The sequence below is a fragment of the Biomphalaria glabrata genome, chromosome 13 (genome assembly GCF_947242115.1).
Source record: "Biomphalaria glabrata chromosome 13, xgBioGlab47.1, whole genome shotgun sequence".
NCBI lineage: Eukaryota > Metazoa > Mollusca > Gastropoda > Planorbidae > Biomphalaria > Biomphalaria glabrata.
This window is the reverse complement of record NC_074723.1, coordinates 9725122-9739756: the sequence shown is the minus strand read 5'-3', so window position 1 is coordinate 9739756 and position 14635 is coordinate 9725122. Positions and strand designations below refer to the sequence as shown.

At 36.3% G+C, this 14635-nt stretch overlaps 1 protein-coding gene across 2 annotated transcripts in view; it reads right to left on the bottom strand.

The window, feature by feature from the left end:
* Positions 1–10467, bottom strand: part of LOC106078711 (D-glucuronyl C5-epimerase B-like) — a 32748-nt gene extending 22281 nt beyond the window's left edge. Inside the window, exon 1 of one of the 2 annotated variants that reach the window (XM_056007875.1) lies at positions 10232–10467. The gene's annotated coding sequence lies outside the window, so the exon portion shown is untranslated. Of the gene's footprint in view, positions 1–1534; positions 1605–10231 lie in introns of those variants that run through there. The other variant, XM_056007876.1, reaches the window with a different exon arrangement.
* Positions 10468–14635: the final 4168 nt, after the last annotated feature.

Genomic DNA, 14635 nt, shown 5'->3' with positions numbered 1-14635 from the left:
GACCAAAGAAAAAACTGAAAAGGCGGGGTGTGGGTGGATGGGTACAGAGACTAGTTTCTCCCTCTGTTGCACAATGGATCCTCCTAGGGCATTTATAACGACCCCCCCCCCTCCACAATCTCCCTTAACCCGACAACTCTTTATCTGGGTATAATTAGCCTTTGTCGTCTGCCGCGAGGACTGGAACAGGAAGCAATGTGCCAGAATTTGTTGTGATTCTGTGTTCCACCCTTAAGGGAAGGATTACATGAGCAGGAAACACAAGATTTTTGGATGGTCACCGCGAGACACAGGGACTATTTCTGATGGCTCGGCTTGTGCTCCGGAAGTTGACTTCGGCGTCAGCAATGAACCTGAATCCTGTTTGCTACGCAGTGATATCTCAATCAACAAATGTTGTTATTCCCCTTTGTTACAGTCTGAAATAAGCTTCTGGAAAGTACAAAGGTCAAGCTTGAAATGTAGAACGGGTCAAGGTTGTATTTATTTCGGAGTTAAACTATACGAGGAAAAAATAAAACTATCCCACAAGAAAGTGGCTGACTGGCTATATGGGCATTCGGGCAAATGCCCGTTGGGCCGATACCCAAATGGGCCGATTAGGCCACCGAAGTGGCCGCATGGATGCCACTGTGACACGTATAAAATTGTTAAAGGTTTTATAATATTCTCTTGTAACTGTAAATCTTTGAGCATTGTGTAAAAAAAAGGAATCTTTTACAGACTCTAAACACTACAGTGTCATACTAATTGAATCGAACACATTTTCCCAAATAATGTAATAGCCTACATTCGTAGATAAGAGACGAGGTGGCAGAGTGGAAAAGCTAGGCTTAATAACCGAGCGGTCCCTGGTTAAAATCCTGGAGAAGATCCACCCAGCTCTAATGGGTATCCTGGCATTAGTTGGGGAAAAAGTGAAGGTGGTTGGTCGTTGTGCTTGCCACAAGACATCGTCGTAAACCGATGGGCCACAAAAAAAGATGACCTCTATAGAAACAGATAACCTGTATATCTTCTGCCTCATACATCGTAAGGTCTGAAAGGGGCACTTTATCAAACTTAACGCTATGACTTTGAGGACATGTAGAACTGGTTGCCTATATAAGAAATGTAAATTATGGGTCGAATGGTATAGAAATGGCCGGGCCGATTTTGACACCCGGTCCGCCCCTGATAAGGACGTATAATAAAAAAGTGTTTGAATTTGGAAAATTAGAAAACAAAAAATGCAATAAAAAGAATGCTAGCAATTAAGCAAATACACACACACACACACACACAAACCCGAGAAAGATCATTTATAATGAAACAGGACTTGATAAATACCATCTTACACTATGTGGCTCAAAACTGGAGATCGTCACGATAAACAAATATAATGTCAAGGACGCTAAATTGAAGTTCACTGTTGCCAACTAAATAAATTATTCAATATGAAAAATTACTTTAAAAATCTCGCGTATGTATACAGTGAAATAGCATCAATTATTTTCAATCCATCATAACTGTACACAGTTGGTAAGTTACTCACCTGGTCTTGTGTCTTGTACACGTCTGCTGTCTTGCTTGTTCACAAGAGTCCCATTCCCGCCATTAAATGACTGCAATCTCTCTCATTTTTGCAAGGTTTATGTCTCGTTAGCTTATCACATTTTCCACATAAACAAAATTAATTAATTACCATTAATTTATGACCTATTTTATCAATTTCTCTATTGATTAGTGTGTTGTCATGGATAATGGGTAATTATGCAAATTTTCAACTTGTTCCGAGAATGGGAAGTCGAAGATATAACACGTAAAAGACTTTGACAAGACAGAGTGAGTTAATATAAGTTAGGTAAAAAAGAATTGGTCTATAATTTAAAACAATATCTTCCTTTTGACTTTTCGTTATTAACCGCTCGTTAGTTACCTGGTTTTAAAAAAAGCTATAAGTCATAGAATGAATTTCAAAATTTGCACACACATATTTATATATTACTAGACATATGTTACCCGCGGGTCTTTATTTGCGCATTACTGTCGATATAGTCACTGAGAGTGTTTTGTAAACAATTAAACGAAATAATAATGTAATAAGTAAAGCGAATGTGTCAATGTAAAAATAGCTAATAGGCTTAAATCCATTTTTTTTTAAATTAAAACATTTGCTTTTGAATAATCTAGTGGATTGGATTTAGATGTATGTTAAACGTAGCTAATGATCCTTTCACGTTATTTCTCTTTCGCTACGAAAATAAAATTAGTTTTGCGAAAATGGTTTACCCGAAGTCGATACATTCTTATCTATTAAAAACGAAAAGAGCGATAGCTTTGTTAAATGAATGGGATTATAAAGTGAACAATTAAACGAAATAATTTTTAGTACGCGAGTCATGAATGAATATAGATCTAGGCCTATCTCAACTCGGCTTCGCAGCTTTCGTAAACGAGTGTAGCTTTAGAAAACCAAATTTGAATGTTTATTTGATCAAAATATGAAATGAATGGACTTTACTTAATATATTTATGTGTTAAAGTATAAAACTATTTGTGCGAAGAGAAGTTTTATCATCTTAGAGTTGGATTAGAGTTTTAGATCTAGGGATGGGATTATAAAGTAAACAATTAAACGAATTAATTTTTAGTACGCGATTCATTACGGTATTGTCTAATGAAAGAATGTTCGTCAGGAAATCTGTAGTCACAGATGTCAGGAACTAATTTATGTAAAAAATGCTTTTGAAACACAAAATTGAAGGTTAATTTTATTATATAATGAAATCAATGGATCTTCTTTTGTATTTTCATGTGTCAAGGTAAAAAACTATCTGCGCAAAGTGTATTTCTTAAAATTAGATCTAGGTCTAAATCCTTTCTATCTTTTCTCATGTCAACATTGTAGACATGGCCTAGATCCATAAAATACTATAGATGTAATAGAGTCGGACAACTTTATTTTTTTTGAGGGTCTTAAGTTTGTTTTGGGGCTACAATACATACACTACGGTCTAAGTTGGTACCCAAGGAACATTCCTGCCTAGTTTTATCAAGATTGGTCAAGCGGTTTTGATGTCTATAAGTAACATACATACATACACCACACATTCTACTTTATAATATAGACTAGCCTGACATTACCCGCGGCCTGCGGGTCTAAGTTTGTGTTTACTAATCTAGTGGATTGGATTTAGATGTATGTTAAACTCAGCTAATGATCCTTTCAAGTTTTTTCTCTTTCGCTACGAAAATAAAATTAGGTTTGCGAAAATGGGTTTACCCGAAGCCGATACATTCATATCTATTAAAAACGAAAAGAGCGATAGCTTTGTTAAATAAATGGGATTATAAAGTGAACAATTAAACGAAATAATGCTTAGTACGCGATTCATGAATGAATATAGATCTAGGCCTATCTCAACTCGGCTTCGCAGCTTTTGTAAACGAATGTAGTCTCTTAAAAATAATGCTTTAGAAAACTAAATTTGAATGTTTATTTGATCAAAATATGAAATGAAAGGACTATAATTAGTATGTTCATGTGTTAAAGTATAAAACTATCTGTGCGAAGAAAAGTTTTATCATCTTAGAGTTGAATTAGAGTTTTAGATCTAGGGATGGGATTTTAAAGTAAACAATTAAACGAATTAATTTTTAGTACGCGATTCATTACGGAATTGTCTAATGAAAGAATGCTCGTCAGGAAATCTGTAATCACAGATATAAGGAACTAATTAATGTAAAAAATGCTTTTGAAACACAAAATTGAAGGTTAATTTTATTATATAATGAAATCAATGGATCTTCTTTTGTCTTTTCATGTGTCAAAGTAAAAATTTATATGCGCAAAGTGTATTTCTTAAAATTAGATCTAGGTCAAAATCCTTTCTATCTTTTCTCATGTCAACATTGTAGACATGGCCTAGATCCATAAAATACTATAGCTGTAATAGAGTCGGACAACTTTATTTTTTTTTGAGGGTCTTAAGTTTGTTTTAGGGCTACAATACATACACTACGGTCTAAGTTGGTACCCAAGGAACATTCCTGCCTAGTTTTATCAAGATTGGTCAAGCGGTTTTGATGTCTATAAGTAACATAAATACATTTTTACACCACACGTTCTACTTTATAATATAGATAATACAAAAGGAAAAGTTTAGACAAATTTAAAAAGTGCACAACCTGTTAAAAAACACACATCGAGCTTATTAATACTTCCGCAATTTTGAATTCAGTGATGTAGATTTAATACAAATAATTGTTAATACAATATCCGTATGGAAAACGGACGTATTCCAAAGGCAGCACCAGCGAATCAAGAACCCTGGAATGGGAGGGGGGCGATCCCTTTCAAGCCCTAACACACAGCAAACCATAAGCACAAACGCGCGTACAGCATATACACACACATATATATATATATATATATATATATATATATATATATATATATATATATACACACACGCAATATATATGTCGGCCGAATGGAGGGGAGGATCGCCCAAACCGCCCCCTCCCCTGGATCATCAAGTGAAAGGTGAGCTGAAAGTTGGTCGACGCAACACATGTGCCTCACGGAAACGCCCCAAAGACCGGCCCAGGCGCCCACCTGCCTTAGCTGACATAGAAGAGAGCACCCGGCCGTATGCGGCCCCAGACAAGGCAGCTGGAGGTCACTCACAAAGGTCGCGGGATACAAATTTGAGACCAAAAGAAAATCCGATGCCGAGGACAGACGCAGACGGCTAAAAGAAAATCTCAATCGACCACCGGCGAACATTAGTTATTCTTGCCTTGGATATGGCAAAATATGAAGGTCACATTAGGGGCTGCGTAGCCACGGGAAATACTGCATTCCTCATTAATCTTCGGACTCGAAGACCAGCTTCATTATTATTATTATTATTTTGTATTATTAATGCCTACATGATATAATACACAGATACACAAAACATTTAGCTATTCATAGTCTTTCCGCTATAAATGAAAATCTTCATCTAAAAATCTTTGTCTTTTGAATTTTTTGGGGGACACCATACTCTTTAACCAGCTAACCTCGCTTAGCCATCTGGCCACTCGAGTCCTACATCCTTATTTATTTATTTTTATTTTCACTGCCTGCTGCTCGCCTCACTCTTGAAGATCGCTTCTTCTAATCTAAGTTCCTAATAGCCGTGAGTATGTGGTATGTGCGTGCTGCTGATGTAATCATGTGAAGCGCAGTGCGGACGTTTTGTTGGGCATGCTGAAGAGCTCCTGATGAAATCACGTGGTGGTCTGAAACATTTCAAGTGAATAAAAATGCAGTGGCGTAGCTAGGAATTTGCCATCGTTTGGTGGCCCAGGGGGGGCTTGACCTCTGCATATTTGCGTAATATTTAATGTAAAAAAACATACATTTTGGGCCCCCCTCAAGTGAGGCCCGGGGGAATTGTTAAATTCTACCCCTCCTCCCCCACCCTAGCTACGTCACTGTGTCAAACTCGTGATTTTCATCGATGCTACCGATTAATCCAACGGGCATTGTATAATCGAGTACATCTTTATTGACACTTTCATTATATAGTCATCTAGAACTAGATCTAAACTTCTTTTTAAGAACTCTTGTGATCTACTCTAGGTATACCGGGGCCCGATGGGATTTTAAAATTCCTCCTTTATCTCCCAACCCCAGCTACGCCTCTGTAAAAAGAAATGTGAATGTGTGATGGAAGACTAGACAAAGACGTGTGACTATATAGTCATGTATTTTAAAGTGAGCAAGATTTGTTTAAATCATCACTTCATTTGTGTTACGCTTTCTCATCCAAGTTGAATTATATATATATATATATAAAAGTTATGTATAAGTTTTTCTAAAAAGAAGCTTGTGCAAGTTTATTTCATGAATATAATACGCCTACATCGGTTTAGTTGTACTAGCAGATTGGAGCTACAAGCCAACGACCAAGAAACAACAACAAAGCTTAGATTAAATCATTCTGTGAATATCTCTAGTTTGTACACGTTATTTCTCCGACAACCAATCTCGGATCAAGCTGAAATTTCGCACAATTATTTTATCTGAAAAGACAAGAATCAAGTTTAAAAAAAAAACAAACCAATGACTTAATTTATTATTTGTAGTTAATTTTTTTTTATTGGTATCTCGAACATTGTTGAACTGGTGGTATAATCTGAATTAGTCCACTCTTTAGATCGCCGCTTTAAAGTAAGTTTGAAACAAACAATAGATAACTGCACAATCTTTTGTTCTCATAAGCACCTCACTAGCAGAGTGGTTTCTATGTCGCCCGGAGAACGCTTTAGGCATAAGTTTGAATTCAGGTCTTTCCCCAGCCCCTTTTATTTGAATAAATGCTTTTAAAAAGCAATTACGCTACAATTCATCCCGATATGGATTACATTCTCCATCCCCCTTCCCATTTTCCCAACTGATCTAGATAAGTGATAGGATCATAGTGTAGTGATGTCTTCTAGTACTCAGTAAACACAACTCACACAGAGCCAAATCACGAAATTAAAATTACTTGTCTGTATAGGGGCTCGAACTGAAACCGACTTGCTAGGTAGACTAGCAATTTATATCACTCAGCCAAACATCCCACTTCCATGTGTATTTTGTATTTTATTTTATTGGTTTCTAAGAGTATTATTTATTTCCCTTATTGGAAAGAATAGACTCAAACTTCACGCAGACTGTGACAGACATCATTTGTTTTTCGCAATACAAAAAGCATTGTTACAAAATACTTTCAAATATCGCATCTCTCTCTTTCGCCCCACCTCATTAGCTCAAGGTTTCATCATTAAACACAACTTTGACATCATTTCTTCTAGATCTGCACTGACTCGGTATCCTATAATTGAAGGCGACGAAAAATCGATCTGAATTATGTCCTAAAACCTGAGGGCTCACCCAATGTGCACGTGGACAACGCACGTGATAGCCCAACGTCGAATCTTTACATAACGTATTCCGACTTGCTGGGAAACTAGAGTCGGCGCAAAATGTCGCAGCAAAGCGGAAAAAAAAAACAAAGAGAGATAACCGGGGATGTAAGGGAAGACCTTAAACACTGGGTTGTCACATCTTATTTTTAATGTCGTTTGTAATTGTACAAAACATCATAATCATCACCAACAACAACAAATATGAAACGTCAAGAGATAGAACTCAACATCACGCTAGCCTTGTGAATATGATTCAGTTTTGTTGTGTTTGGAATTTTGGAAGAGAACTTTCGGATATATATTTACGTAACGCCAAAGATCACATTTTACCCCCCCCCCCCCTCTTGTAACAAATCGTAACAAAGCTCAATACCCCTCCTCTGAAGTAACATAACAAGAAATTTCGAATTTTACAAAAGACTTATTTGTTAATTATCATATTCCCAAAGAACATTTTTCATCAAAACTCTAAACCTCCTCCCCCCCGCCCCCCCCCGGGAGTAACATAACAAGAAATTTCGAATTTTACAAAAGATGTATTTATTAAATTTTCCCCCATGTAACATTATTCATCATGGTATCGTTACAAATGATGTTAATTATCTAGATGCTTCTAAAGAAAAGTGGAAAGCAACCGGAGTATTTCTGAGTTGATAGAGACAGCTGACGTCAAACTAAAAGCAGGTTAAAAAAATGTCCAACGGAAAGAGGTTTAAAAAAACAGAACTAGTATGAAACAAATTCAGCACTTTAAGTTGGTTACGTTTTCTTCAAGCCTCAAATAGCAAAGATTTCTGTTCTGCTAATTCATTGTCGAGCGGGTATAAAATTTGCATTTCAACTCTCCTTCAAGCCAACCCTCCATGAAATGTGGTTACCGACCTACTATGCAAGTATTTATTGTTGGCTTGGAAGGTGAAGTTTACACCATATGAACTTCACCTAATGTGCTAATCAATGCAGTTTTACGCAACGACCCGATCACAACTCTTTATTCGTGTGCTCCATACAGCGCTAAATGTGTTTAACACTCGCGCAGGGAAACTGGAATTTTTTAACTTAAATGGATTGATTTTTTGGGTATGGTGCACCTATAATGCTATACCATGCTCAGTGCTCTGTGGTCCAACAATAGTGAGGAGTGGGGGGGGGGGTATCTGGAAAGGGTTTCCGTCCTGCTTTTAGGAGATCAGCAGGGGGCAAGGTGGCTGAGTGGTTAAGCGCATGGCTTCCGAACCTGGGTTCCTGGGTTCGAGTCTCAGCGAAGACTGGGGATTTTGAATTTGGGGATTCTTATGGCACCCCTGAGTCCACTCACCTCTTATGGGTACCTTAGTTTAGTTGGGAAAAGTAAAGGTGGTTGGTCGTTGTGCTGGCCACATGACACCCTGCTCATTAACCATGAGCCAAAGAAATAGATGGCCTTAACATCATCTGCCCTATAGATAGAAAGGTCTGAAAGGGGAAGTTTACTTTTTTTTTTATTAGGAGATCAGCCAACACAAATCGGCTCTTGTTGGGATTCAACCTCGAGTCTTGATCGGTAGCCTGCTATTCAGCCCCGCATCATCACATTTCAGCTACTTTAGAAGTAGTAGTTCAATATTTCTTTTAAAAACACAATTATACCAAGGTCCCTCTTTTAGACCTTGCGATCTGTGGAACAGAGGATGTATGGGTCATGTTTCTGTGTCCCAACGGCTTACGAGGGTGGCATATGGTCTTCACCAGGATTCGTACCCGAGACCCCTCGGTTCGAAAGCCAAGCGCCTTGCCACTCATCCACAGCGTCTCTGTGTTCATTTTGCAAGAACGCGTATTTGTGCGTGTCCTCTTCTAAATGATGCCCTCACCCCTTACATTTGAAATTCAATCTGTGAAATGAACAACAAAACAGGTGTACAAAATTAGCATATGCATGTGCATGTGCATGAAACAATTTCAGACAACGATTGATATCCTACATGCTTGTTGCGAAGAGCGCGTTCACAACATAGTAAATACGATTCTGTGAGATATGTGGCTCATTCAGTACAGAGTAGTTCGCGAAACCTTCATGTCTACATGTTTTTGTTTTGTTATAACACCGAGCTCCTAATGTTATGCAGACTTATCTCTCTCATACACGCTTTGAGGTTTTATTACGTGCCCCTGTGTAAGTGTGTGTGTGTGTCTGCATAAGGTATGGTGTATTTTTTTTTCTATAAATATAAAAGGAAGGTGAATGACTACAAGAAGCCTGGTTATTGTATAAAGAGTTCATTAGTTGATTTACTTTAACATTTACCTTTTTATAAGACAATACCTCCATTATACTGTATATACAATGTGAAATAAAATTAAATTAAAAAAAAATTAAGTTGCACATTTTTTTTTTAGCTCTAAACCCCTAGTCGAACTCTCGTGATTTTGATCGATGCTACCAATTCGGCCAGCGGGCATTGTATCATTGAGTAAATCTTTATTTATACTCTTATTATATAGCCATCTAGAACTAGATCTAGACTTCTGATTTAGAACTCTTACGATCTACTCTAGATATAGATCTATATCTAAAATGCATACGTAATCTATATTAGATATGCGTAAAAATATAAGCAAAGCTTAGATTACCTATACGTCCAATAAACAAACTTTACACAACTTTAAATTAACAACTCAGTTATCGGTACACGTTTTTTGAAATCCAATTTATAGCCAAATTTAAATTTCTTTTTTTTACTTGAGAAATTATAACGCTCAAACTAGAGTTTTCCCCGTGTGGCCATCGAGCTAGTCATTCTTTTCTCAGCGATATACATTAACTGTAAAATTTCCAGGAAAATCGTTAGAGATCAGCGCCCCTGCTGGTTCCTGGTTCCAAGTTCCATGAAGTTCTGACTTGGATAGAGGTATTGTAAAAAGCATGTTTTCGGACTTCACGTTTCTGTATCAAGTTCATTAATACGCATACGAGGGCAAGTTAGGACTAGTTGTATGGACTTACAATACAGCCAATAAACAAAATCATACAAAATAATACAGTTCAACATATTTCTTAATTCTAGTAATAGTTATTTGTAATTTAGTACTTTTGCTAAATTAAAACAAAATCGAGCAATTTGAAATTAAACTGTTTGCCTAGAATTGAAGAAAACTTTGAATATTATTAGTTCATGCACATAGATATCTACCAAGTTTGTGTTAACAAACAATCTTGTAAGTTTGCAGAAATGTTATTTTTTAATAGCAGGAAGTAAATTATTTATAAAAATTGTTTCAGAAATGTTTTTAATATAATTCTTACCTCATTAAGTACCCTATTAGAGAATACACACTTTTGATATAAACTTCAAAGCGTTTTTGAGAAAAAAAATTGAATTAACATCATCAACTATGCAGATTGATTGTATTATGCAGCGTTTAATCTATAACGATGAAAACGAATATATAAACAAGTTCAGTAAGTCGGTATGGTGTAGACCGATTCTAATTATTGAATTGATCTTTCAGGGGAAAGAAATTGAAAAACTCAATCTGGTTATAATCAAGTTTTTTTTTTTTTTAATTGACAGAGTGCATTAGGGAAAAAAATCAATTTTGAAAGTGATGATGTGATTTTGAACTTGATGTATTGATCTCAGTGTTATTGCTACGCACGTCAAGTAATGTCATACCCTCAGGACACAGGGAGGGGGGGGAGGCTGAGCACGTTGGTGGGAGGGGGGAGGTGTTGAAATTTTGATGAAGACAATGAGAAGCTGCCCTGCGCTCTGCGCTTAACAGGTGTGACTTATCTTGTCTGTTGGTCAGTGTGTTGGTAAGTGTGCCACGAACTTATTGAAACATTTTCCTTTTCTTGGTGGAGACGTTTTTTTTTTTCTTTTAAGGGAAGTTTCTTTGCCTTTGTGGAGAAGTTACTGTTCCTTGTGGAGAAATTTCTTTTTCTTTGTGGAGAAGCTTTTTTTCTCTTTGGAGAAGTTTCTTTTTCTTTGTGGAGAAGACTCTTTATCTTTGTGGAGAACTTTTTTTTCTCTGTGGAGAATTTTTTTTTCTCTGTGGAGAAGTTTTTTTTTTCTTTTTGTGGAAATCTTTCCTCTTTTTGGAGAAGTCTTTTTTTCATTTTGGAGAAGTGAAGATGTTTCCTTTTCTCTGTGGAGAAGTCTCTTACTTATATAGTATTTTTTATTTTTGAAACATTGGTAATAATGTCATAGTGACTGGAGTAATATTCAACTATAGATTGATAAATTATAAATTGAGAATACATTTTTGTCCCTTGAAAGCTCGTCACGCCCCACAGTTTGAAAACGCTGGAATTATCTCTTATTTTTAAAGGAACGTATGTGATTTATAAGATGAGATAATGCTGAGGCCTTTTTATCTGTGGTCTCCCTTTGGGTTGTACGCCATTTGGCTTTTGCTTCTATTTTATTCTTAACCCTCTATTCTTGGACATTCATTCACGTATTTTATGCTGTGTGGCTTACTCTTTATTTTTTTAAATTACAAAGCTTACAACAGGTAATAATGTTTGTCTGTCTCGTGTTGAAACTATACATAAATATTTATTTGCATAGACAAGACACGAATCAATAAGAAAAATTAAACCATCAGTCATTTAACTACAGATAATTAATTATTTTTTTTTATTCCTACAAGGGAATTTATTCTTCAGTATTCACAGGTACGGCTAAATATCTAGGTTTTCGTCCCTTTAGATAATTGAATACGTTATTTCTCCCCACGCCCATTCTCGGATCAAGTTGAAACTTTGGAACAATTATTTATTGTACCTGACAAAACATGAATCAATTAAAAAAATGAACCGATCAGTCAATTAACTGTTGGTAATTAATTATTTTGTTTGACATTGAATTAGGGAAATAAATAACTTCTACATTATTGAGAAATATAGTTGTAAGTGTGGAGTTCTTCCCTATGAAAACAATTTTTTTATAAAGAATTTTGTATATTTAGCTTGTTTTTAAATTCCTGTCAAAGTTGAAAGTGTAGATCTTTCTATAATTGGCATATCTCCAGGATAGTGCGTTTTCTCCATCCAGTTTCACCTTTTTTAAATTTCATACATTTTTCTAAGAATTTTTCCACTCCCAAATAAAGGGCAGATTTGTGTTGTCGTTGTTGTGGGTGTGCAGAGTCAAGCTGCATTAAAAAAAGAGTATACTAAATCTAAATCTGATGTTTCAACAAGAGAACACGATGGCATTGTGTGATATCTCTATTTATTATTTGAAAGGTCAATCAGTATACATTATATATCAGTATACATTTATATATTGCTAAATCGCTTTGGTTTCATTGAACGACCATAACAATGTCTACCCTTTAACACAATCATAACACGCACATACACACACACACACAAAGGTCAATGTGATATAAACGATATACATGTATATACAGGTGAATGGACAACACTATACAGGGATAACAAGTGACTTTGTGACTATACAGGGATAACCAGTGACTTTGTGAAGATGAGTGTGTAATAACATATACCACAAATGTGTATGTGGGCACATATGAATACTACACATGTGTCTGTGGGGCACATATAGATACCGCAAATGTGGGCATTATGTCAATGTAATGAACAATTCACATTAGCATTTCATTAGAATAGTGAACAAATATAATTTACTCAAGTGTGCAAAAGTTTGACACGCAATAAACCAATGGTTTGACAACATTGAATATGTTAGTTTAAGAAACATTGGTTTGTAATCAAGGGTTTCTAATGAGTAAACTAACTGGTTTGACGAAAGTTCATGATTTTACATCAATCGTAAGAAATTAACGCTAAAAAATCATAAATGGTTCTTTGAAAGCTATAATCTACTAGCAAATGGTGATGTTTGAAAAATTGTACGGCCTATTAGAAGTGATGGTCGAAAAAAAGTGATGTTGGACTAACTATAGACAGTCTACTAAAAAGATATGTATTAGAAAAAGGGTGTCTATAAATTTACTCGTACATCTCCTTTAGAAAGTGATGGCTGAATGAAATATTACCTTCACAAGACACACATCATTCATTTTTATAATGTAATTGTTTCGTAAAGTGTTTCGGGATAAATAAATTACTAAAAAAGTTTTTCACTTCTGACATCTGGAAGGTGACGTTAGAGCTCAACGACATATGAAGGTGTCATGTGACCAGAACAACGCCCAGAGGGGCACACAACTTCCGGAAGGAAAGAAAAACAAAAAAGAGTTCAGTACCCACGTTTAAAATGAAGTGAAAGAAAATCTGAACCAGTATTCGAACGCGGGAAACGATCCACACTATTTGATCTACAGATCAAACTCTCAATTTGTTATACACTACATTACTAAATAAACGAAGTCAAAATTGAAGGCATTTCGGAATAACGGGAATGATTCAGAGATAGAAGAGCTGATCTACTAGTAGTCTCCCTTCACTAGCAATTTAACTTCGAAAGTCCATGTTCAGATGCGTTGACATATACTTTACACCTTCAGAAAACTGACATGCTGGTTAAACTACAAAATTAGAGACCTTATAACAATGCACGTCTGTATTTAGTTTAATACGACCTGGGGGGGGGGGTCGCAAATGTCGTGGACCCCTTCTTGGCTTTTTTCTTGGCATTTTCTTCATCATGATTGAAAATTTCCCCCGTAACAATATCTTGGGGCGCTCAAGCGGTCCTAAGCTATAACATAACTTATAGATAAATCCAGCACTGTACCCATGACATAGCACAATTACAGTAGCACTAAAACCATATAACTAGGACTTGAAACTTATAAACATATCGCTATCATAAGGTTGCCAACACTAAGTGCACAGCAAAACTTGTCCCTTTCAAGCTTAATGTCAGACCATGTGGTATTAATATGTGTAGATTCACAAGTTTCTTTCGACAAAGATAGACGAGAGTGCTACGAAGGCAGCCCAATGACCAACCACACTGACATTCATCACTTGCGTAGCATACATAGCCAAGAGTAGCACACATAAACCATTGTAGCACAGTCCCGTGTAGCTCGCAAAGCTAAATGTAGCACACATAGCAACAGTAGCACCACCCAGTCACGTGTAGCTCGCAAAGCTAAATGTAGCACACATAGCAACAGTAGCACCACCCAGTCACGTGTAGCTCGCAAAGCTAAATGTAGCACACATAGCAACAGTAGCACCACCCAGTCCCGTGTAGCTCGCAAAGCTAAATGTAGCACACACAGCAACAGTAGCACCACCCAGTCACGTGTAGCACACCGACGCACAAACTGATTATGGGTCAATATAGAAAATGGACCCAAGGAAACACAATTCTAAAGGCACATACGATATTAACTGAATATACATCTAACCCAAATACATATTCTAATTGTTAACAAGAGATACCATGTTAACAAAAGATACCATGTTAACAAAAGATACCATGTTAACAAAAGATACCATGTTAACAAAAGATACCATGTTAACAAAAGATACCATGTTAACAAAAGATACCATGTTAACAAAAGATACCATGTCAACAAGAGATACCATGTTAACAAGAGATACCATGTTAACAAGAGATACCACTACGATGAATTTTGTTTCTCTTTAGCGAAACTCGACCCTGGCAGTGCCAGAGAATGACTACTCGTTCATTTCTAACATAATAATAATAATCTTTATTATCCGTAAGACAAATTTCCTTACGGATAATAAAGA